We start from the raw sequence: 25,150 nt of genomic DNA on the forward strand, positions 1-25,150 counted from the left end.
TTATTAAATCTAATACAAGAGAGAAAAGGAATTTTTCTGTTACCAACAAGCTTACATTTGGAAAGACTCTGTCCCTTGCAGAATTTTATAGGATGAAAGGGCCCTCAGATTCATTTAACCCACTGAATCTCAGCCTCTGATATGCATAAGAAGTTGCCTCATTTAAAAGATGGGCCAAACTCAGACAGTCTAAGCCCAAGGATTGTCTTCTTTTCTTTTCTTTTCTTTGCCTGCCTTTCTTAGCCAGTTCTGGGGCTTGAACTCAGGGCCTGAGCACTGTCCTTGGGCTTTCTCAAGGCGAGCACTCTACCACTAAGCCACACTCCTGGCCCCAAGGATTTCCATAATTAATAAGCCTCTACTTAATTCTCTTGTGAGTTCCTCAAGATCTTAAACTACAATTTGGGGAGAAAATTGATTCAATCCATCCCCTCTTTCTCTGTGAAAAACCAACTGATGATGGAATAGTGATGAATCAGAACAAAAGAAGAAAATGGATTTCCTTTAGTTTACAGCTCTTAGAATTTCGAAGGCTCCTCAGGCTGCCTTGGGGAAGAAAAAAAATTAAGAGCTTATGATGCTTTTCAAAGTCTATTTGCAAAGCCTCTCCATTGTATACATTCTTACTCTCAAGCTGTTATAATGTATTGTTTTCTGAATATCATTCAAGGAATAATTTTTAAGAGATCATTGCCTCTGACCAAGAAACAGGGTCTGATTCTCAGCATACAGAATGAGAAGACAGAAGGGACCAGGACCACACAATCTCCAAGAATCTCAGTATGGTACCTATACATTGTACCACAAGGCTCTACTTTGCCAAGCTCTTTAAACTCTCTTAGGAAACAAGATGACTTGAAATGTGATATGTGGCAAAGGTCAATGAGAGATCTAAGTTTTCCATAATCCAACTCACATGTACTAAAAGCTTTCCTCTGTAATAAGGTCTCAGGTAAGCAGCATGACAGAGGCTGATTCTGCATATACCATTTAATTTGCCCAGGGTTTGCTCAACTTAATACTTCAGAACATTAAAAATCATGCTAACAAAAGAGAAGATGATGATAACCAGGCATAAGCATGTCACTTCTGTTAATCCTAGCTTTGATCTAAGGATCAGAGTTCAAAGCCAACCCAACTAGGAGGGTCCAGGAGACTCTTATGTCCAATTAATCACCAAAAGCTGGAAGTGGAGCTGTGGCTCCAGTGATAAAGCTCTATCCTTGAGCACAAAAGCTCAGCAACAGCACTCAGGCCTTGAGTTCAAATCCCAGGAACAGTGTGTGCATGCGCGATTGTGATTGTTTATGAATTCATACATAATTCAGCATGTATGTGATATGCTATTGTTTCTTTATAGATATTTGGAAGATTCATTCTTGATTATATCAATGTCTAAATAGTCTCTGAGTGATGAATCCAGAAATGCCTGCAGTCCATACACAGCTGCTATATTGTTGTTCATGGTGAAATTGGCTCCATTTGCTTGGTTTATTCTGATGCAGAGCATAGAATAGATTGCATGATTATGCAGGTATCCCTCAACTGAAGGCATGCCTGAATTCCAACAAAGTGTGCTGTATAGCAAATTTAAGTTAAATGAATTTGACTTACCCATTGATGATATTATAAAAATCAGAAATTCATACTGCAGAGATGGGAAAAATTGGTCCTTGGATGTAATACATTCATACTTAATAATGCAGCAGTGCCTGTAATGAGATACATTCAAAGGAAAAACAATAACTCTCTGATAAAATATTAACAATAATGAATTTGTACTGACTACAAGTCACATTATTTTACAAACCACCATGAGGAGAACTGCCAAATGCTAGATTTGATTGTGTTCTTTATATATGGTTTCCAAGACACAATCAACTGTTAAACTTCCACAGTTTACCAGGCTTAAGCTGAACACTTCTAAATTTCTGTTAGAAGTAGTTAGCTTAGGTTAAAGTAGTCAGGTTACCTTTTTTGCCCTATTTTGAGATGGTGAAGTAGTATTAGAGTTCTTGCTGCTTTGGAAATTTCATTTGGAGAGCTCAAAAAATAAAAACAAAAATGGAGGTTTGGGTGAAGGGTTGACCTGGATGCATTAATTCACTCATTCACCCACTCAGCTGAATGTTTACTGGGTCTCATTGCTGAGGTTAAGAAAATGAAACACAACCTGGCACCGGGGGCTCACATCTGTAATCCTAGCTAAACAGGAGGCTGAAATGTGAGGACATAGTTTCAAGCTAGACCAGGCAGAGAAGTCCATGAGACTTATCTCCAATTAATCACAGAAAAAGCTGGAAGTGGTATGGCTCAAAATGGTAGAGTGCTAGCCTTAGGCAAAAGGAGCTCAGGAAAAGTGCCTAGGCCCAGAGGAAAGGAAGGGAGGGAGGGAGGGAGGAAAGGAGGGAGGAGAGAGAGAGAGAGAGAGAGAGAGAAAGACAAAGGGGCTCAGTGGCTCATGCCTGTAATCCTAGCTACTCAAGAGGCTGAGATCTGAGGATCAAGTATCAAAGCCAACCCCAGGCACAAAAGGACCTGTGACTATTATCTCCAATTAACTTCTAGAAAATCCAAGAGTAGGGTGGTAGCCTTGAGCTGAAGAGCTCAGGCCAAATTCAAGCCCGATGACCCATCCCCCCCAAAAAAAAAGAAAGAAAGGAAGGAAAAGAAAGAGAAAAAGAGGGAGAGGGAAGAGACCGGGCGGTGGGGAGGGGGGGAGAGGGGAGGAGAGAGGGAGAGAAGGAGACCTGGTGCTTGTGGTTTTTGCCTGTAATACTAGCTACTAAGGAGGCTGAGCTCTCAGATTGCAGTTCAAAGGCAACCTGGGCACGAAAATCCATAAGACTCTTTCTTATCTCCAATTAACCACCAGGAAACCAGTGATGCTGTGACTCAAAATGGTAGAGCATTAGCCTTGAGCTGAAGAGCTCAGGGACAGCACCCAGGCCCAGAGTTCAAGCCCCATGACCAGAAAAAGAGAGAGAGGGAGGCAGGCAGGAAGGAAGGAAGGAAGGAAGGAAGGAAGGAAGGGCGGAAGGGCAAAACCGGGAGCTTGGTAGAGTGTTTGCCTACCATGCATGAAACCCTGGGTTTGGTTCCTAGGTACCACATACACAGAAAAAGCCAGAAGTGGTGCTGTGGCTCAAGTGGTAGTGCTCTATCCTTGAAAAAAAAAGCCCAAGGACAGTGCCCAAGGGCTGAGTTCAAGCCTCAGGACTGGTACAAAAAAAGAATTCTGCATTCAGAGAGAGCAATAGAAAAGCAGACAAGAATTCCCATAACGCTCACACAAGATGTCAGTGCAAATATGAAATGCTTTCAAAGTCTTACGTCAGATTTGAAAATGTACTGCTAACCCCCAAACTGGTGATCCAATAGCTAAAACCAGCTGGAAGTTATGAGAGTGTGTGTGTGTGTATGCTTGCATGCCTGATATGTTCATGCTGGTACCAGGCCTTGAACTCAGTGACTGGGACTTTCCCTTAGTTTTGTTGGTTTTTTGTGGTTTTTTTTGAACTGTATTTTTTTTGTCTTTTCTTTTTTGGCACTGGGGATCGAACCCAGGACGTTGCACTTGCTAGGCAAGCGCTTTGCCAGTGAGCTACATCCCAGCCCTTTCCCTTAGTTTTTTTCACTCAAGGCTAACTTGCGGTCACTTGAGCCAAAACTCCAGTTCCAGAATTTTGAGAATAAGTTGGAGATAAGAATCTCACAGACGGGCGGGGAGTTTGGCCTAGTGGTTAAAGTGCTTGCCTAGCATGCATGAAGACCTGGGTTCGATTCCTCGGTACCACATACATAGAAAAAAGCCGGAAGTGGTGCTGAGGCTCAAGTGGTAGAGCTCTAGCCTTGAGAAAACCCAAGGACAGTGCTCAGGCCCTGAGCTCAAGCCCAGGACTGGCAAAAAAAAAAAAAAAAAAAAAAAAAAAAGAATCTCACAGACTTTCCTGACCAGGCTGGATTTAAACTATAAAACTCAAATATCAGTCTCCTGAATAGCTTGAGCCAAGAGTGAGTGCCTGACTAAAGTGGCTTTTGACTTTAGAATAGAGCTAAATGCATGCACTGGAAGATTTCAAATACACAAAAAGCAAATGATCTAACTGTGTGTGTGTGTGTGTGTGTGTGCGCGCATATGTGTCATAGGACTGAAACTAAGGGTCTGGGCACTGACCCTGAGCTCTTGCTCAATGGTAGTGCTCTAACACTTTGAACCATATCTCTACTTCCAGTTTTCTGGTGGTCAATTGGAAATAAGAGTCTAAGAGACCTTCCTGCCCAGGCTGGCTTTGAACTGTGGATCCTTAGATCTCAGCCTCCTGAGTAGCTAGGATTACAGATGTGACACACCAGTGCACAGTTCATCTGACAATATTAATCATTAGGCAATATGAGACTGGAAATGGTGCTGTGGCTCAAGCAGTAAGGTGGTAGCCTTGTGCTGAAGAGCTCAGGGACAGCGCCCAGGCCCAGAGTTCAAGCCCCATGACCAACAAAAATAAAAATAAATAAATAAATGAAACTTGAAGAGATAATAGACAATATTAGATTGGCACGCTCTCATGTGACAGCATTTGATAGAATTGAGTACTGTTTGCTCCCAACAATCCTGTGTTCAAAAGGGGATCTGGATGCCATTGATCAGCACACTTGAATCGTTTTTCTTTCAGTTTCTTGGTGAACTAATCCTTGGAACCTGTGTCTCTATATGAAGTATGAAAAATGAAAGGTGATGGGGCTGGGAGTTTGGCCTAGTGGTTAAAGTGCTTGCCTAGCATGCATGAAGACCCGGGTTCGATTCCTCGGTACCACATATAGAAAAAAAAAAAAAAGCCAGAAGTGGTGCTGAGGCTCAAGTGGTAGAGCTCTAGCCTTGAGAAAGTCCATGGACAGTGCTCAGGCCCTGAGCTCAAGTCCAGGACTGGCACCAAAATAATAATAATAATAATGATGAAATGGATAAATTCATTTAATTGATTTCTGTAGAACTATGGGAATCTGAACTACAACTGCACATAAGAGCATGAATTTCAGAATCATACTATCAAGTACAAGAATCCATCAACCAAAAAAAGTCAATGATACATATTGCAATTTATATAAAGTGGGAATCATCAAACTATGGCCTGGGAACTGGCCACCCATTTTTGTAATTAAAGTTGTATTGGAAGATAGCCACATACTCGTTCTTGTATTATCTTTGATGGCTTTAGTGTTATAACTGCAGAATTAAACAGATGTGAAAGAGACCATCTGGCTTGTAAGCCTAGAATATTTGCTATCAGACTCCATAATAAAAAATTGGCCAACCCTTGAGACAAAGTTCAAAAACAAGCAAAATTAAAATATAGCATAATGAACCAAGGTAATATCAGACCAGAGAATGGTAAACATAATATTTATGAACTTATTCTATTCTCAAACCCACTAAAAAACATTTCTCCTAGACTACAAGAAGTGGTAACCATTACCAATAAGAATTTCTGGGTTTTATTCATTGCTACTGTGTACATAATGGTGACCTCATTTTGACAGGTTTCCATGGACACATTTCTAAGGCTAGAAGCAGAGGTTAAACATTAATCCAGAAAACAAAGAATGTCTCTAAATTTGAGAGTAAATCAAAACATAAATTTCCTCTATGACAAGGAGTTATTGTTTTGATTAGTGCTTTTCAACCAAGGACTGTTTTGCAATCCCAAGCAACACTTGGCAATATCTGAAGCCATTGATGGATTGTCACAGTTGGTGTGAAGGTTTCTGAAGGCATTTGGAGGGTAGAAGCCAGGAATTCTTTTTGACATCCTGCAATGCAATGGACAGGTACTGTGTTCATCAGTTTATTTTACTATTTATTTTATTTTATTTTTTGCCAGTCCGGGGCCTTGACTCAGGGCCTGGGCACTGTTCTTGGGCTTTCTCAAGGCTAGAGCTCTACCACTTGAGCCACAGCATCACTTCCGGCTTTTTTCTATGTATGTGGTACCGAGGAATCGAACCCAGGTTTTTGTCCATGCTAGACAAGTACTCTACCACTAGGCCAAACTCCCATCCCCTTACTATCTATTTTTAACATTCTGACACAGTACCTGAAAACATAAAAGGAAGAGATTTCTCCTTTTTTGCCGGGGCGGGGGGGGGGGGGCGGTGAGGGGAGCAATACTTTCATAGGTTTCAGTCCATGGCCCTCTATCTATACTACTTTTAAGTCTCAGGTAAGGTTGCGTTTCAGAAGGAAGAGCACATGGCAGAGGCTGCTCACTGCTCACTTCATGAAGGCCAAGAAGCAGAGAAAATAAGAGGAAGAAGGCAGGGTCAAGATATATCCTTCAAAAACATTCCCCACTATGCCAGCTTTGGGTTGAAAAATTGTTCTCCAAACTTTTTTTTTTCCTTTGTTAGTCCTGGGGCTTGAACTCAGGGCTTGAACTCGGGGCCTGAGCACTGTCCCTGGGTTTTCCTCAAGGCTAGGACTCTACCACTTGAACCACAGCATCAATTCTTGCTTTTTCTATGTGTGTGGTACCGAGGAATTGAACCTGGGTCTTCATGCATGCTAGGCAAGCACTCTACCACTAGGCCAAACTCCTGGCCTTCAAATTTTTTTTATCTGGGCTGGCCTCAAGCAGTGATCATCCTGATGTCAGCCTCCCATATATCTAGAATTACAGACATGAATCACTGGTTCCTGTTTGTCAAACTCTAAAACACCTAATCTTTTTTAATATATTTTTATTGTAATTAATAAAAGGGTTACATGATATTTGCCAGATAGAGGGTGCATTAATTCACATACATTGATACCCTTTCACATATCTTGGTCCCCATTACCCTCCCCCCCACCCCACCCGTGTCTTGGTTTTCCCCCCTTCCCTATCCAATTTCAAATAACCAAATACAAATAAATCCAATATATCAGATAACAAAGTGAGATACTGTAACAATATGAGATACCGAAGGGACAGCAAAAGAGATGAGAGATAACATAGTACATTAAGGACAACAATCATTCGTTAGATGGCTTTTGTTTCAATATCCTGGAGGTCTTTTCAATTAGCTTCATACTATATGGCCTTATGTATCAAGGTTTTGCTCTATTGCAGATCTCTGCTAGTAGAGCCCAAGGTAAAACATCTAATCTTTTTTACATCTTTGATACTGCTTACCCCTATTTATTGTCCTAATACCAAATTATTAAAAGATCCAAAGAAACTTTGTGTTTGGGAACTGAATAACTTTTGTGATGATTTTATGTTTATTTTTAGTGGTCGGGGGATTTAAACTCAGGGCATCACATTTTTTTCAGCTTTCTTGCTCCATTCATTGGTGCTCTACTATTTTTGAGCCACACTTTCAACCTGGTATTTTTCTGATCATTGTTGGAGAGAGAGTCTCACAGGTTTTTCTGCCTGAGATGGCTTCAGACTAAAAACCTCAGTATCTTCTCCCCCTGAGTGGTAGGATGCAAACCAGTTGTACTTGGCTTTTAATTATTCAACTGTGAAATATTTCACACTTAACATGTATAAGAAATAATCCATCAGGCATCCATATACCTACCTATTGGCTAGATTAGCATTCTAAGGCTTGGAGTATTTTTAAACATTTTTATTATGGAAGTGTTTCATAAAACATGTAAGTAGATAAGAGTAGCATAATGAATTTCCATCACCCAGTTTCCATAATTATCAACATTTTGTCAATATTGCTGGTTCAAGATCTTTAAAACAAAAACATGACAGATGCACTTGAAACTAAGAATTTAATCATGTATTAACTTTGAAATTTTTATGGGTGCACTGATAAATGTTTTTCCCTTTTACTCTGTTGTTATATTGCATGGCATTAATAGATTTATTTTTCTTTTTGTGCCAGTCCTGAGGTTTGAACTCAGGTCTTGAGTTCTCTTACCTAGCGTTTTTGCTCAAGGTTAGCCCTCTATCACTTGAACCACAGTTCCATTTCTGGCTTTGGTTGGTTAATTGGACCATAAGAGTCTCACAGACTTTCCTGACTGGGCTACCTTTGAATTCAGATCTCAGCCTCCTGAATAGCTAGGAATACAAGCATGAGCCACTGGTCTTGGCCTCTATCAGTTTTAATCTATACTATTAGTTGAATAAAAGCTCATGTTATAATACTATTTAAAAGCTTTCTATGTTTCTTTGTTTACTTATTAATTTTTTTTTTGCCAGTCCTGGGCTTGAGCTCAGGGCCTGAGCACTGTCCTTGGACTTTCTCAAGGCTAGAGCTCTACCACTTGAGCCTCAGCACCACTTCCGGCTTTTTTCTATGTATGTGGTACCAAGGAATCGAACCCGGGTCTTCATGCATGCTAGGCAAGCACTTTAACCACTAGGCCAAACTCCCGGCCTTACTTATTAATTTTATAAGACACATATAGCTGGATTATGTTTTTCAGTCAGTTGTGGGGCTTGAATTCTGGGCCTGAATACTGTCCTTGAGCTCTTCAGCTCAAGGTTATTGCTCTACCACAGTGCCACTTCCAATTTTCTGGTGGTTAATTGGAGATAAGAGTCTCGTGGACTTCTATGCCCAGGGTGGCTTTGACCACAATCTTCAGATCTCAGTCTCCTGACAAGCTAGGATTTCAGGTGTAAGCCACTATGCCCAGCTATAGCTGGACTTTGCTAGTGTCTGACATTTGAGTTCATCCGTAAATATTCCTGATGATTAAAGATATTTGGAACAATTTTGTCAGCTTATTGTTTCCGGTTTACAATCCTTTCCGTTTTCCTTTTATAAAAATCTTGTTCTTTTGCATTTTTGTTTTCTTTCCCCTTTTTTTCTATCACTTTCCACCCACTTGCTTGAAATGGTCCATTGCATTTCTACCATTTTAATGGTTACCCTCAATGTTTACATCCATACTTAATTGGAGATAAGAATATATTGAATTTTCTGGCCTGGCCTGGCTTGGAACCTCAGATCTTAGCCTCCTGAGTAGCACAGTATTATAGATGTGAGACACGCATGCCTATGTCCCCTTAAAGGCCTGAACAACATTTCAACAGCAACCCTGTGCTGTTCAGAACCTACAAAATTGTCTAGCACATAGTATATGCTCAGTAAATGTGTTTGTTTATTTATTTTTAGTCAGTTCTGGGCTTGAATTCAGGGTCTGAGTACTGTCCCTGACCTTTTTTTTTTTCCTTTATTTTATTTTATTTTTTTGCATATTTTTATTGTAATTAGTAAAAGGGTTACATGATATTTGCCAGATAGAAGGTGCATTAATTCACATACATTGATACCCTTTCACATGTCTTGGTACCCATTACCCCCCCACACACACCCCACCCGTCTTGGTTTTCCCCCCTTCCCTATCAAATTTCAAATATCCAAATACAAATAAATTCAGTATATCAGATAACAAAGTGAGATATTATACCAATATGAGATAACCAAGGGACAGCAAAGGAGATGAGAGACAACATAGTACATTAAGGACAACAATCATTCATTATATGGCTTTTGTTTCAATATCCTGGAGGTCCTTTCAATTAGCTTCACATTATATGGCCTTATGTATCAAGATTTTGCTCTATTGCAGATCTCTGCTAGTAGAGCCCAAGGTTTCTACTGATTATGACAAATGAGTCCCTGACCTTCTTTTGCTCAAGATTAGCACTCTACCACTTGACCCACACCGCACTACTTCTGTCTTTGTGTATGTGATACTGAGGAATTGAACCCAGGGCTTCATGTATGCTAGGCAAGCACTTTACCATTAAGCCACACTCCCAGCCCCAGTAAATGTGTTTTATTAAACTGAAAAGAACTGACTGAGCAAAATTCCCAAACAGCTTCAAGAGGGCTGTGTTTCAAATGCTGGTATCCAGCCTCTTAAAGCTTTGGTAATGCTGTACTGCTGTCTGAACATAACCTTCAGTCTGAAAAAAAAAAAAAAAGAGGACAGTCAGGAATTATTTCACTAGTAGAATCAATGAAACTTGATGTCATGCTAGCTGTGATAGAGCAAGGGAGTGAGAGGAAGAAGAAGACATTAGAACTAATTTCAGAAAGCAGGATGCGGTGGTTCATACCTGTAATCCTAGCTACTCAGAAGGCTGAGATCTGAGGATCAAAGTTCAAAGCCAGCCCTGACACAAAAGGACCTGAGACTCTTATCTCCAATTAACCTCTAGAAAACATGAAGTGGGGCTTGGCTCAAGGGTAGGTGGGTAGCCTTGAGCTGAAGAGATCAGGGACAGCACCCAGTCTCAGGGGTAGGGCTGTAGCCTTGAGCTGAAGAGCACAGGGACAGCGCCCAGGCCAAGTACAAGCCCCATGACCAACCCCCACACCCAAAACAGAATTAATTTCAGAGTTTGTAACTCAGATAAATGCTAGCTAACAGAATGGAAACTAAGGAGAATACAGATTTATAGGAAATAAATATGAATACAGATTAGATTAAGCTATGGAGAAAGGTATGCCACCTTTCATACATTACACATCTGTGCTTTAGATTGCTGTAGAGGTGTCATACATATAGCATATTTGAGAAAAAAAATCTCTGAACATAAAATTTCATTTGGGATATAAATGGTGTGATATGTTGATAAAGTTATTGGAAATTATCCACAACAATTTAGGAAATGTAATAAATAAAAACATCTTGTATAAAATTGTCATTCTCCTAGAGTTTGCATAATTTCTCTTGATGAGGCATATAACTGTTGAAGCATTTGCTTAATTGATAATTTGTGCATAATTTTCTAAACTTTGGAACATAATTATCATCACTTGTGTCAGAGTTAACACTGAAATGAAACACTTTGGTGAAATGTTTTAGGCACCAACAAAGTTTTAAAGACAGAAAATAAGGAAGAAAGAGAAAAAAATTTAATTAACTAAGAACAGCAGGCTTCTGTCAAAACTGTATATAACTTAGTATGTCTCAGGGTGAAATAAATTTGGACATAATCAGAACATTAATCTAAAGCAAAATGGGGTAAGATTTTAAGTTAAGCCAAGATCAGAAGAATGGAGGCTTAATTCCAATTTTCCATTACCTATTTGACTGAGAACAGAACAAGTCATTTAAAATTCCCATGCCTTTAGTTTAATTATCTTTCCAATGAAATTACCACTGAGCACCTTTCCAGTCCCACCAGTTTGGTTTTCAAGCATCTAATCTACATATTTCCTTGTCTTTTGATTTTTTATTCATTAATATCCACCTTGCTTATCTCATAAATCTCTTGGAAAGGTTAGCTGAAATAAGACATATAAAGGATTTTGCAAAGTTGAAAACGCTTTGCAAAGTTAAAATACAATGATGAGGCCAGGTATGGTGGCTCACGCCTGTAAACCTAGCTTCTCGGGAGGATGATATCTGAGGATCAAGGTTCAAAGCCAGCCCAGGCACAAAAGGGCCTGAGACCTGAGACTCTTATCTCCAATTAACCTCTAGAAAACGGGAAGTGAGGCTTGGCTCAAGGGTAGGGCAGTAGCCTTGAGCTGAAGAGCTCAGGGACAGCGCCCAGGCTGAGTTTAAGCCCCAGGACCCACTTAAAAAAAAAATACAGTGAGTAAGCCAGACTCAAAGGAACTTAGGCTCAATGGTTTCCCTCATTTGTCATAATCAGTAGAAACCTTGGGCTCTACTAGCAGAGATCTGCAATAGAGCAAAACCTTGATACATAAGGCCATATAGTATGAAGCTAATTGAAAGGACCTCCAGGATATTGAAACAAAAGCCATATAATGAATGATTGTTGTCCTTAATGTACTATGTTATCCCTCATCTCTTTTGCTGTCCCTTGGGTATCTCATATTGTTACAGTATCTCACTTTGTTATCTGATATATTGGATTTATTTGTATTTGGTTATCTGAAACTTGATAGGGAAGGGGGGAAAACCAATACGGGGAGTGGGTGGTGGGTGGTGGGTGGGGGGAGGGTAATGGGTACCAAGACATGTGAAAGGGTATCAATGTATGTGAATTAATGCACCTTCTATCTGGCAAATATCATGTAACCCTTTTATTAATTACAATAAAAATATTTAAAAAATACAATGATGATATAGGATTTTTTGTTGTTGTTTTCTTGTTTCTTTTTCTTTTTTTTTTTTTTTTTTGCTTTTTTACTGGTCCAGGGGCTTGAACTCAGGGCCTGAGCACTGTCCCTGAGCTTATTTTGTTCAAGGCTACCACTCTACCACTTGAACCACAGCGCCACTTCCAGCTTTTTCTGTGTACGTGATATCAAGGAATCCAACCCAGCGCTTCATGCATGCAAGACAAGCACTCAACTACTAGGCCACATTCCCAGCTCAGGTGTTTTATTTTATTTTACTTTATTTTTCCCAGTCCTGGGGCTTGAAATTAGGGCCTTGGCACTTTCCCTGAGCTTCTTTTCCTCAAGGCTAGCATTCTATCACTTGAGCCACAGCACCACTTCTGACTTTTTCTGTTTATGTAGTACTGAGGAATGGAACCCAGGGCTTCATGCAGACTAGGCAAGCACTCTACTACTAAGCCACATTCCTAGCCCATATAGGAATTTTAAATCATACTGATATAAGTGTTTTGAAATGGAACAGGGCTCAATTGGTTACTAGCAGAATCTAAATGCTTTAATTGAGGCAGAAAAGTGAACATAAGATTCTTTGCATAGCAAAGGAGTTTAGATAGCCCTTCCAGAAATGAAATACAAATACATCATACGGAAAGGTCTTTTGCTGTGGTTACTGTTACTACATAATATATCATTTGAAACTTAGAACAATAACAATCTTTTTTTTTAATCTTTCATGGCTTCTGTGGGTCAGGAATGTGGAGAAAGCTTTTCTGCAAGTTTCCAGTTCTCTGTTTCACATTGAATTGCAAATGATGGTTGGTATTGGAATAGAAGGGAAGAGATGAACTGGAACCGTTGTACTGTTCAGAGTTACCCATTCATTTTAGTAACCTTCTCTCTCTCTCTTTTTTTTTATTTGGTTAGTTATGGGGCTTGAATGCAGGGTCTGGGCACTATCCTTGAGCTATTTTTGCCTAATGCTTATGCTCTATGACTTTAAGCCACCACATCACTTCCAGGTTTTTTTTGTTTGTTTGTGGTTAATAGAAGAGTCTCACAGACTTTCCTTCCCAAGATGGTTTTGAACCCTTATCCTCAGATCTCAGCCTCCTGAGTAGCTAGGATGACAGGCATGAGCCACCAGCACCAGGCTATAACTTTTCCTCTTTAGCTGCTTTGGCTTCCTCATTGTATGGCAATTGTATAGCTGCTGACAGCTATTACAAGAGAAAATGAGAGCTACATCAGACTCTCATGAACCTGTCTCATGGCCTTGTCTTGGGAATCTCACTGTGCTGCTGATTCTAGAATCTAATGGGCCAAAACAATGATAAGAGCCCACCAAATTTCTAAGGGATGGTGTATAAACTCCACTTCTTGATGAAAAGAGTATTGAACGACAAGATCATATTCTAAGAAGCATCAGTGGGATGGTATATAATGTGCAGCTTTCTTTCATAAATGTAACTGGTAACAGTACAATTAGTAATATAATAATATTATACAGCTGGGTGCTGGTAGCTCATGTCTATAACCCTAATCACTCAAGAGGCTAAGATCTGAGGATCACAGAGTTTCAAAGCCAGCTTAGGCAAGAAAGTCTTTGAGACTCTTATCTCCAATTAACCACCAGAAAGGTAGAAATGGCACCCTGCTCAAAGTGGTAGAGTGCTGCCTTGAGCAAAAAGAGCTCAGAGACAGAGCCCAGGCCTCAAGTTCAAGCCTACAACTGAGGAAGGCAGAAGGGAGGGAAGGAAGGAAGGAAGGAAGGAAGGAAGGAAGGAAGGAAGGAAGGAAGGAAGGAAGGAAGGAAGGAAGGAAGATATAACACAATCCTAAATATAAAATAACATAATTTGGTAAATATAATTGTTATAAGTTGATTTGGTTTTACGTAGTACTTTTTTCATTCACTTTTCCACATACTTTGTTACAAACATACAATTTCTTTTTTTTTTTTTTTTTTTTGCCAGTCCTAGGCTTTAGCTCAGGGCCTGAGCACTGTCCTTGGACTTTCTCAAGGCTAGAGCTCTACCACTTGAGCCTCAGCACCACTTCCAGGTTTTTTCTATGTATGTGGTACCGAGGAATCGAACCTGGGTCTTCATGCATGCTAGGCAAGCACTTTAACCACTAGGCCAAACTCCCGGCCCATAACATACAATTTCTTAAATATAGAAAGTCTGCAGTTGTAAGGAGTACACAACAGGAAAAGGATTCTCAACTTGTTCTGTGAGTTTTCGGTCAGTTTTGCTAGTTACTGGTAAATATGGGGCCTGCCATTTTACAGACCCATCCAAAGCTTCTGACTGTATTCACACTGCTCTTTTGAAGCAGCTCTGCTTGTCGAGAAATTGTTCAGAATCTGAGTTTCAACCTACAGTCAGTGAGAGCAACAGTCTGTTTGGATTTTGCTTCTGAATGGTTTTCAGAAAGCGTAATTTCTGGAAGGATATTGTATTTCATGGATTTGTTTGACTTGCCTATGAAGCTCTATGGCAAAGTGCAAAAATAACCAAGGTACTTAAAATAATGATCTTTTTGGTCTTTCAGCAGATACTCTCAAATCCTGCCACCTCAATTCCCATAATCTATTTACAACATCTTTACAGTTCTGGGTAGAGGAGACCTTATAAAATGACAGGTGCAGCTTCACTTGAAGCAGAAATTAGCTCTATACAGGCTGGGGTGTGTCTTAGTGGTACAGGCTGGGAATGTGGCTTAGTGGTAGAGTGTTTGCCTAGCATGCATGAAGCCCTGGGTTTAATTCCTCATTACCACAGAAACAGAAAAAGGCAGAAATGGTGCTGTGGCTCAAGTGGTAGAGTGCTAGCCTTGATCAAAAGAAACTCAAGGACAGTGCCCAAACCTTGAGTTCAAGTCCCTGGACTGGCAAAAGAAAAAAAAACAGCTCTACAAATTCATACATAGGCATACACACTTGCCTTACAATACATAAGGTTGCTGGTATTTACACAGAGTTTGAAGATATCCCTCTCCTCCCTGCCAAAACAAAACAACAACAACAAAAAACACTTCTTTTAAAGTAATTACCAACTTAAACTCTAATTGTACATTTAGATCAAGAAGCTGTCTCCTGATATTAAGATTTGGTTTTAATTCAAATAACTTCAGTAGATTCTCTACTGGAAGGATGTGAGTCCTCATTTTAGAGTGAAGAGCTGAGTCTAACAAAGGTACCGATAGAACTGTCTGTGAAGATTCCCACGGAACAAAAACATGTTATGTAGAATTGTATCATAAAACAGGTGATTTTAAAATATTTTTATTATGATTAATAGAAGGGTTACATTATATTCACCAGATGGAAAGTGCATAACTTCACAAACATTGATACCCTTTCTCATGACATGGTCCCCATTTCCCTCCAACCCTCCCCCCATTTATCTTGATTTTCCCCCCTTCCCTATCCAATTTCAAATAACCAATTAAGCACATATAAAATATATCAGGTAACAAGGTGAAATATTTTAACAATATGAGATAACCAAGGGATGGCTAAAGACATGAGAGATAACATAGTACATTAAGGACAACAGTCACTCATTATATGGCTTTTAAAACAGGTGATTTTTAAAAATGGTTTTAGAAAGACTTCTATATGAAAGTCCAAAAGGAAGAACAAAAGCACCTATAATACAAATGTTCTATGACTTCAGGGGAAAAAGTGCAGATATACTGATAATCTTATTTACTACTGATATTGATGCCATTGAAAAATAACTCAAATATGCTTGACTCCTACCAGAATGTGCAAAGCCATAAGACTATAAAAAGTGTGTCTAGCCAGGAGTTTGGCCTACTGGTAGAGTGTTTGCCTAGCACAAACGAAGCCCTGGGTTCGATTCCTTGGTACCACATACATGAAAAAACCTTAAGCAAAAAGTGTCCAAGGACAACACTCATGCCCTGAGTTCAAGCCCCAGGACTGGCAAAAAAAAATTTTCCCGAAGTAGGACAAGGTGGCTCATGCCTGTAATCCTAGCTACCCAGGAGGCTGAGATCTGAGGATCATGGTTCAAAGCCAGCCCCGACACTAAAGTCCCTGAGACACTTATCTCCAATTAACCCCTAGCAAACAGGAAATGGGGCTTGGCTCAAGGGTAGAGGGGTAGCCTTGAGCTGAAGAGCTCAGGGACAGTGCCCAGGCCCAGCTCAAGCCCCACGACCCACCCACCCACCCCACCCCCCAAAAAAATGTTTCTACACTGATTGAAAGTCAGTTTCTAGACTTTATGTCTAATATATTGAGTTTTAAGAATCCAAGGTCTTGGGCCGGGAGTTTGGCCTAGTGGTTAAAGTGCTTGCCTAACATGCACAAAGACCTGGGTTCGATTCCTTGGAACCACGTATATACAAAAAAGCCAGAAGTGGTGCTGAGGCTCAAGTGGTAGAGCTCTAGCCTTGAGGAAGTCCAAGAACAGCGCTCAGGCCCTGAGCTCAAGCCCAGGACTGGCAAAAAAAAAAAAGAATCCAAGGTCTTTTTTTCTTCTTGGTAGAACTGGTATTTTGAACTCAGAGCCTTGTGCTTATTTTGACAAATGCTCTACTACTTGACCTGTATGTCCAGCTCTAATTTTTTTGCTTTATTTTTCAAATAGAGCCTCTCTCTTTCTCTCTCTACCAGGGCTGGCCTTGGACCATGATCCTCCTACCTCTGCCTCCCAAATAGCTGGGATTATAGGCACCACCAGCTCAGTTTTACACAGTATTTAGAACAAACTTGGTTATCAAATTGAATACTAAAATATTTTTATCATCTTTTCTTATGGAAAAAGTACTATTAAGTTACTTCAGACATGGATCACACGGTAGAGCACCAGCCAATGAATGAAAATATCAGAAACTGAACTCAATTCCCAGTCTAGACAAAAAAAAAAGAAAGAAAAAAGAAAGAAAGAAATTACTTCAATGCAGTAATCTGATTACAGCAGCAAAAGGAAAATCTAATCCCATGCATTTGATTTTCTCTTCATTTCTCCATCTTTTTCAATAGAAAGATAATTGTGTGTGAGTGCAAGTGAAAATGAAGAAAATAATGATACAAACACATTGTCTAGAGCTACTTAAACCAACATAATAACCACTAACCATGTGTATTTACTGAATATATTTGAAATATGGGAATGAGAAATTTAATTTTTAACTTACTCTGTTGCAGGTTCTTTTCAGCTCAAAGTAAAATGAAATGAGACTCGTGCAGGCTGATACAGAGTGTGACAAAGATAGTGGTCATGTTTTATTCAAAACTATATAGCTGGATGCCAGTGACCCATGTCTGAATTCCTAACTACTCAGTAGGCTGAGCTGCACCCGACTTTCATGAGACTGTCATATCCAATCAACCAGCAAAAAAATCCAAAACTGGGGGCCAGAGTTTGACCTAGTGATGGAATGCTTGCCTAGCTTGCACGAAGACCCAGGTTCGGTTCGATTCCTCGTTACCACATACATAGATAAAAGCCATAAATGGTGCCGAGGCTCAAATGGTAGAGCTCTAGCCTTGAGAAAGTCCAAGGACAGTGCTCAGGCCCTGAGCTCAAGCCCAGGACTGGCAGAAAAAGAAGCCAAAAGTGAATGTGTGGCTCAAGTGGTAGAGCACCAGATTTAAGCAAAATAAGCTAAAGAATAGTGCTCAGGCCTCGAGTTCAAGTCCCAGTACCAGAACAAAAAGAAAGGATGGAAAAAAGGAAGAAAAGAAAAAAGGAGCCAGGCATGGTGACTCATGCCTGTAATCCTAGCTACTCAGGAGGCTGAGATCTGAGGATCAAGGTTCAAAGCCAGCGCTGGCACAAAAAGACCTGAGACTCTTATCTCCAATTAACCTCTGGAAAATGGGAAGTGGGGCTTGGCTCAAGGGTGGGGGGGGGCGTAGACTTGAGCTGAAGAGCTCAAGGACAGCACCCAGGCCTAGGGGTAGGATGATAGCCTTGAGCTGAAGAGTTCAGGAACAGGGCCAGGCCAAGTTTAAGCCCCATGACCCACAAAAGAAGAGGAAGAAGAAGAAGAAGAAGAAGAAGAAGAAGAAGAAGAAGAAGAAGAAGAAGAAGAAGAAGAAGAAGAAGAAGAAGAAGAAGAAGAAGAAGAAGAGGAAGAAGAAGAAAGAGGAGGAGGAGGAGGAGAGAGAGAGAGCGAGAAAGAAAAGAGGGAGGGAGATAGAAAAGAGGAAGGGAAGAAAAGAGGGAAGGAAGCAGCAAGGAAGGAAGAAGAGATCTCAAAAAAAGAGATACCTAATTCACAGTAGCTATAAAACTTTATGAATATTTTGTGATACTGCAAATTTGTCATGAAGCACAGCAATCCTCTGTAACACAAAGTATAAATTTTATGGAACCATTGAAAAGAAGACCCAAACATATTACACCCTTGAAAGGAATGAGTATATAGCAACATAAATTTGTACCAGATTTATTTAATATAATCTCACTCAAAGTCCTAGTGAAAGTATATGTAAATATTTAAAATACAGAAAACCAGTCTGGCAGTTCTTCAAAAAGAAACAAAGAATTACTATATGATCCAACAATTCCACTTTTGGGTAGATACCCCAAAGAATTGAAAGCAGAGATTCAAGCAAATAGTCGCATGCACAGTATTATTCACAACAGTCAAGAGGTGGAAATAATCCAAATATCCATCACCACCTGAATCTATATGGTATATACATTTAAAGTAACATTATCCAATCCTTAAAAGCAAAATCTAATGCATGTCATATTGCATTAGACATATTCCCGTGAAAACAATGTGCTAAATGAAATAAGCCAGATGCAAAAAGATAAATATTACATGATTCCATTTATATGAGGCACCAAAAATAAGCAGAATCATAGAGGCAGAAAGTAGACTAGTGGTTACCAGAGATTTGAGAGAGACACAAGAAAGTTATCATTTAAAGAGGACAGATTTGCACTTTAGGATGATGAAAAAGCTCTGAAAATAAAAATAGATAATTCTGGAAACAAACAGATGGCTACACAACAGTCTGAAAATACTAATACAGCAAAATTGTACTTTTGAAGAGGTTAAATGGTAGTTTTCTTTCTGCATGCTTATGTGATTCTAGCACGATGTGGACAGTGTTTAATCCTGGGATACACAACAAGAATCTGTCTCAAAATACCAATAGTAGCTGGGTGCTGCTAGCTAACACCAGTATTCCTAGCTACTCAGAAGGATCACAAATCTAAGGAGGACAATCCATGAGATTTTTTCTTTTTTTTCTTTTTTCTGGTCCTGGGGCTTGAACTCTGGGCCTGGGTGCTGTCCCTGAGCTCTTCAGCTCCGTGCTACTGCCCTACACCTTGAGCTACAGTGCCACTTCAGGTTTTCTAGTGGTTAACTGAGATAAGAGTCTCACAGACTTCAGTGCCCTGGCTGGCTTTGAACCACAATCCTCAGATCTCAGCCTCCTGAGTTGCTAGGATTACAGGCACCAAAAAGCCAGAAGTGGAGGGAGATGTGACTCAACTGGTACAATGCTAGCCTTGAGGAAAAAAAGCATAGGGACAGCACCCAGGCCCACAGTTCAAGAGCCCGAAACTAACCAAACCAATCAACCAAACAACCAACAAACAAACCAGCTAGAATAAAGCAGATGCATGGCTTTATACACCACTATAAGATATTTTTAGGCATTTTTAAGTACAAGGAAAGTTTGATCTAGTCACGTTGAATTTATAATCTGATTTATGGGATTAAACCTGTTTGAACAACTATTTAATTTAAAAAGAAAAAAATTTTTAGTGGGCTGGAAAAAAAATAGTTTGGCCTAATGGTAGAGTGCTTGCCTAGCATGCATGAAGACCTGGACTCAATTCCTCAGTACCACATTCATAGAAAAGCTGGAAGTGGTGCTGTGGCTCAAGGGGTAGAGTGCTAGCCTTGAGGAAAGCCCAAGAACAGTGCTCAGGCCCTGAGTTCAAGATCCAGGACTGGCAAAAAAATTAAAGGAAATAAGAAACTGAACTACGAGATGCTGGGACCAAATATAAGAGAGCATTTGTTTAAATCTTGGGGTTGGAAAGTCTTTCTAAAGAAAACAAACCTTGGACAGGGAGTTTGGCCTAGTGATAGAGTTCCTGCCTAGCAGGCACGAGGACCTGGGTTCAATTCCTCAGTACCACATACATAGAAAAAAGCTGCAAGTGGTGCTGAGGCTCAAGTGGTAGAGCTCTAGCCTTGAGAAAGTCCAAGGACAGTGCTCAGGCCCTGAGCTCAAGCCAGGACTGGCAAAAAAGAAAAAAGAAAAGAAAAGAAACCTCAGCAGCTACAAAGGGAATGATTTACAGATTAAGTAATATAGTCATTTTAAATATACAAATGGCGAAATAGTCTAAAAATAAAATTGAAAAAGAACAGATTCAGAGAAAATATAATTCCCATACATAACAGATAAAAGATTAATGTCGGTCTGTCACTGGTGGCTCAGGCCTGTAATCCTAGCTACTGAGAAGGCTGAGTAAGATCTGAAGATTGTGGTTTGAAGCCACTGGGGCAGAAAAGTTCCCATGAGATTCTTATCTCCAATTAACCACTCAAAAACCAGAAGTAGCTCTGTGGCCCAGAGTGGTAGAGCTCAGGCTTTTAGTAAAAAAAAAAAAAAAAAAAAAAAAAAAAAGCTCAGGGACAGCATCTAGGCCCTGAGTAATAGCCCCATGACCAACATAAGAAAAAGGAAAAAAGATTACAATCCCACAATTTAAGTTTCTACATATCATCAATTAAAAGAACTAGAGTCGGCCTCATGTAATCCTAGCTACACAGGAGGCTGAGATCTAAGGATCTCGGTTCAAAGCCAGCCCAGGCACTAAAGTCCCTAAGAGTCTTATCTACAATTAGCTACTAGAAAACCAGAAGTGGTGTTGTGGTTCAAGGTTCAGGGTGTTAGACTTGAACTGAAGAGCTCGGGGACACTGCTTAGGACCAGGGGTAGGGCAGTAGCCTTGAGCAGAAAAGGTTAGGGACAGTGCCGAGGCCCAAAGTTCAAGCCCCACACCAACAAAAAATAAATAGACTTGAGGGCTGGAAGAGTGGCTTAGTGATAGAGTGCTCACCTAGCATGCACAAAGATCTGGGTTCTATTCCTCAGTTGGACTTGAGTCCAACACCAGTGACTCATATCTGTAACCCTAGCTACTCAGGAGGCTGAGATCTGAGGATCAGGGTTCCAAGCCAGCTGAGGCAGTAAACTCCAAGAGACTCTTATCTCCAATAAACTGCTCAAAAAAAGCCAAAAGAGGGACTGTGGCTCAAGTGGTGGGGGGGAGGAGAAGGACTTGAAAGTTATTTTGGAATGTGTAGGGACATTTACCTGTGTGCACACACATTTAAGGTGCTGGGGATGGATCCCAGGGTCTTGAGCATGCTCAGTGAACACTCCACCACTGAGCTACATTTCCAGGGCAAGATACTTTGGTAAATGAGAAAGAAAAGAAGAAAAAAATATGTTGTTATTCATCTAGTAATCCCTAATTTCTTCAATATTAAAGAATCGTAATTCTTTTAAATTTTGACCCATCATTAACAAATCGCTGCTGCTATAGTATGCTCTATTGGAGAATCTTTGAGTGTACTGGAAGGACCCATTTCAAAGCACTCTTCATTGAATTGCCCACAGGAGAAGCTCTGTCAGAAATCAACGCCTGAAAATTAGAGTCTACCACTGAGCTATCTAACTGAAAGCCTTTGTTTTTTCTGAACACAATATATATGTGCATCTTTCTTGTCCAACATTCCCAGAGGCTCATTTTTTTTTTTGCCAGTCCTGGGCTTGAGCTCAGGGCCTGAGCACTGTCCTTGGACTTTCTCAAGGCTAGAGCTCTACCACTTGAGCCTCAGCACCACTTCTGGCTTTTTTCTATGTATGTGGTACCGAGGAATCGAACCCAGGTCTTCATGCATGCTAGGCAAGCACTTTAACCACTAGGCCAAACTCCCGGCCCCCAGAGGCTCATTTATATATTGTTTCCACCCTTCCATAAGATAACTGTTGTATGCCTCTCTCTGTCTCTCTCTGTCTCTGTCTCTGTCTCCCCCTCCCCTTTCTCTCTGGCTCACTTGCTCACTCATTCTTTTTACAGAACTGAGGAACTTAGGGCCAGGCAACTGCTTTTCCACTGAGCTAAGTCCCCAACCTGTTTTAGGTATCAGAATTCCCTACCATGAATTTCAGGTATGCCTTGTGACCTATGGTATACCTTAAACTATCTTAAATATTCTATCTAAGTTTAGTAACTGAGTGTGTGGTGTGGTGTGGTGGTGGTGGTGTGTATACATACGTTCAGATGAAGATCAGTTACTTCTCAGTAAAGGTACAGGATTGGGAAGTGAGTGACAAGAGGCAATTCAGTTCTGTTTTGATGGGGTTTTTTCCTGGTCTGACACTGGGACTAGAACTCAATACCTCATTGGCTATTATTCTACCAACTTAGCCATACCTCCAACTCTAGGAAATTCAGGTTTTACTGTAAAGTTTCTATATTAGTATTATATTGAAAATAAGCATGTATTGAAGTCTATAAATTATAACATAATATTTTGTACTATGTCAACAATTTCAAATTAATTTCAAATCCACCAAACAACTTACCTAAGGTTGCCCATGAGATTCAAACTGCTACTTGTGACCCCTGGTAGGTCTTCTCAAAATCCTTTGTTCTATGGCTTCTTTCCTCAGGAGAGCCTAAGCTACTTCAGATACATGTTCTAAGTGACAGAACATCCAAAATACTCCAACAGGGGCCAGGAGTTTGTCCTAGTGGTAAGAATGCATGCACAAAGGCCTGGGGTCGATTCCTCCGTACCACATACATAGAAAAAGCCAGAAATGGTGCTGTGGCTCAAGTGGTAGAGCTCTAGCTTTGAGAAAGCCCAAGAACAGTGCTCAGACCCTGAGTTTAAGCCCAGGACTGGCAAAAAAAAGTGCTCCAACAATGAGTCTGTTGTCTCATAACAATAAATCTAGATATATATAGACTGGAGTAGGTTGCTTTAAAAGACAAAACAAACAAACAACAAAAAAAAACTTTGGTGTGCCTAGTGCTTGTGGCTTATGCCTATAATCCTAGCTACTCAGGAGGCTGAGTAGATCAGATCTCAGGCTGAGATCTGATGACCATGGTTCAAAGCTAGCCTAAACAGGAAAGTCTGTGAGATTCTTATCTCCAATTAACCACCAGAAAACCAGAAGTGGCACTGGTTCAAGTGGTAGAGCACTAATCTTGAGCAAAAGAAGCTCAGCTACAGTGTTCAGGCCCATAGTGCAAGCAAATCAATTCTAAGGGAGGGAAAAACGGAGAGAGCCAGGGAAGGAGTGACATTGTTCAAAAAGAAATTTACTCTTCGGTCATGGGGCTTGGACTCTGGGCCTTGGTGCTGTCCCTGAGCTCTTCAGCTCAAGACTATCGTTCTACCACTTGAGTCACAGCACCACTTCTGGTTTTGTGATGGTTAATTGGAGAGAAGAGTCTCACAGTCAGGTGTGGTGGCTTACGCCTAGCTATTCTGGAGGCTGAGATCTGAGGATGGTGGTTCAAAGCCAGACCAGGTACTAAAAAGTCTGTGAGACTCATCTCCAATTAAACATTAGAAAACAGAAAGTAGGGCTGTGGTTCAAGGGTAAGGCAGTAGCCTTGAGCTGAAGAGTTCAGGGACAGTGCCCAGGCCCAAGTTCAAACCCCATGACCCACAAAAAAAAAAAAAAAAAAAAAAAAAAAAGCATTATGGGGTTCTTTGAAAAGAAAGCAGTAGAGAAGATAATTCAAGTTGTTGTTTCAGGTAATAAGGTAGAACTGAATGATAAATCATTTGGGCTGTATATATAAATGGGCTGTGACACAGCTAAATTAGTCATGAATATCCAATACAAGCCAACTTCAGGATAGATAAAGGGCTATATAAGGCCGGGAGTTTGGCCTAGTGGTTAAAGTGCTTGCCTAGCATGCATGAAGACCCGGGTTTGATACCTCGGTACCACGTACATAGAAAAAAGCCGGAAGTGGTGCTGAGGCTCAAGTGGTAGAGCTCTAGCCTTGAGAAAGTCCAAGGACAGTGCTCAGGCCCTGAGCTCAAGCCCAGGACTGGCAAAAAAAAAAAAAAAAAAAAAAGGGCTATATAAATCACTGTTCTTTTACAATCAGCTGTCATGTGTTTGTAAGCAGGAACGTAATTCTATGGTTGTAAACAACAAAGTTATGCCACCTACTAAGCGCAGTCAAACCCTTATCTCTGAGTTTTTTGTAGGGTTATGATATCACCTGATCCAACAGTTTCAACTTAAAATATCACATACACACACCTGTAATCCCAGCTGTTCAGGAGGCTAAGATCTGAGGATCACACAGTTCAAAGCCAGCCCACACAGGAAAGTCTGTGAGACTCATATCTCCAATTCGAAGAATTGACCCTCACTCTATTACCTTAGCCTGTAAGGCCCTGAGACTGAGCTATGAGGCCAGGAAAGGGTTAAAGAGGTTGAAAGATAGAACTAAACCCTGTGAAGGTCAAATTTGCTAGGCAAGAGAGACATAGAGCTATCTGAACATTTTAAAAGTTTGAGACCTTGGATAAAGGAATACTTACCCTATTCTTTGCCAGTGTCTGCATTCACCCCCCCCCTTCCCTTATACTAAAGTCAAGTAACCTCTGTGTCCTTGCTCAGGCTCTGTAACACCCTTGATTTACTCCCCTGCCCCCCAAGCTCTGCCTCGAAGCCTTCAGGAAGGCTGGCTTCCTTGCCGTTGTACCTCAATAAACAGTCGTAGCCTGTTGTGAAGGGAGTCCAGCCTTTTTCTTTTCCTTTCTCTTCCATTTTCCAAACACAGATACTCACCAAAAAGGCTGGAAGTGGAGCTGTGGCTCTTACTGGTAGAGCACAAAAGCTCAGGGACAGCACTCAGGCCCTGAGTTCGAGCTCCATGACCAACTAAAAGAGAGAGGGGGGAGGTGGGAAGAGAGGAGAGGAGAGGAAAGAAGAATGGAGGGGAGAGGAGCAGAGGGGAGAGGAATGGAGGGGAGGAGAGGAGAGGAGAAGAGAGGAGAGGAGAGAAGAGAGGTGAGGAGAGGAGAGAGGAGA

The 25,150-nt window shown here is 40.6% G+C and overlaps 1 long non-coding RNA gene across 2 annotated transcripts; it reads right to left on the reverse strand.

Moving 5' to 3' along the window:
• Nucleotides 1–1,627: 1,627 nt before the first annotated feature.
• On the reverse strand, nucleotides 1,628–25,150 carry LOC150040631 (uncharacterized). 2 transcript variants are annotated; one of them, XR_016533885.1, is made up of 3 exons: nucleotides 24,908–25,150; nucleotides 21,389–21,487; nucleotides 1,628–1,712 (listed from the first exon to the last, which is right to left on the reverse strand). It is a non-coding gene; the product is annotated as an uncharacterized LOC150040631 (long non-coding RNA). The 2 variants fall into 2 exon arrangements; XR_016533886.1 differs by lacking the exon at nucleotides 1,628–1,712 and adding an exon at nucleotides 9,783–9,917.

The sequence above is a fragment of the Megascapheus bottae genome, chromosome X (assembly GCF_031878675.1).
Source record: "Megascapheus bottae isolate mThoBot1 chromosome X, mThoBot2.hap1, whole genome shotgun sequence".
Classification (NCBI taxonomy): domain Eukaryota; kingdom Metazoa; phylum Chordata; class Mammalia; order Rodentia; family Geomyidae; genus Megascapheus; species Megascapheus bottae.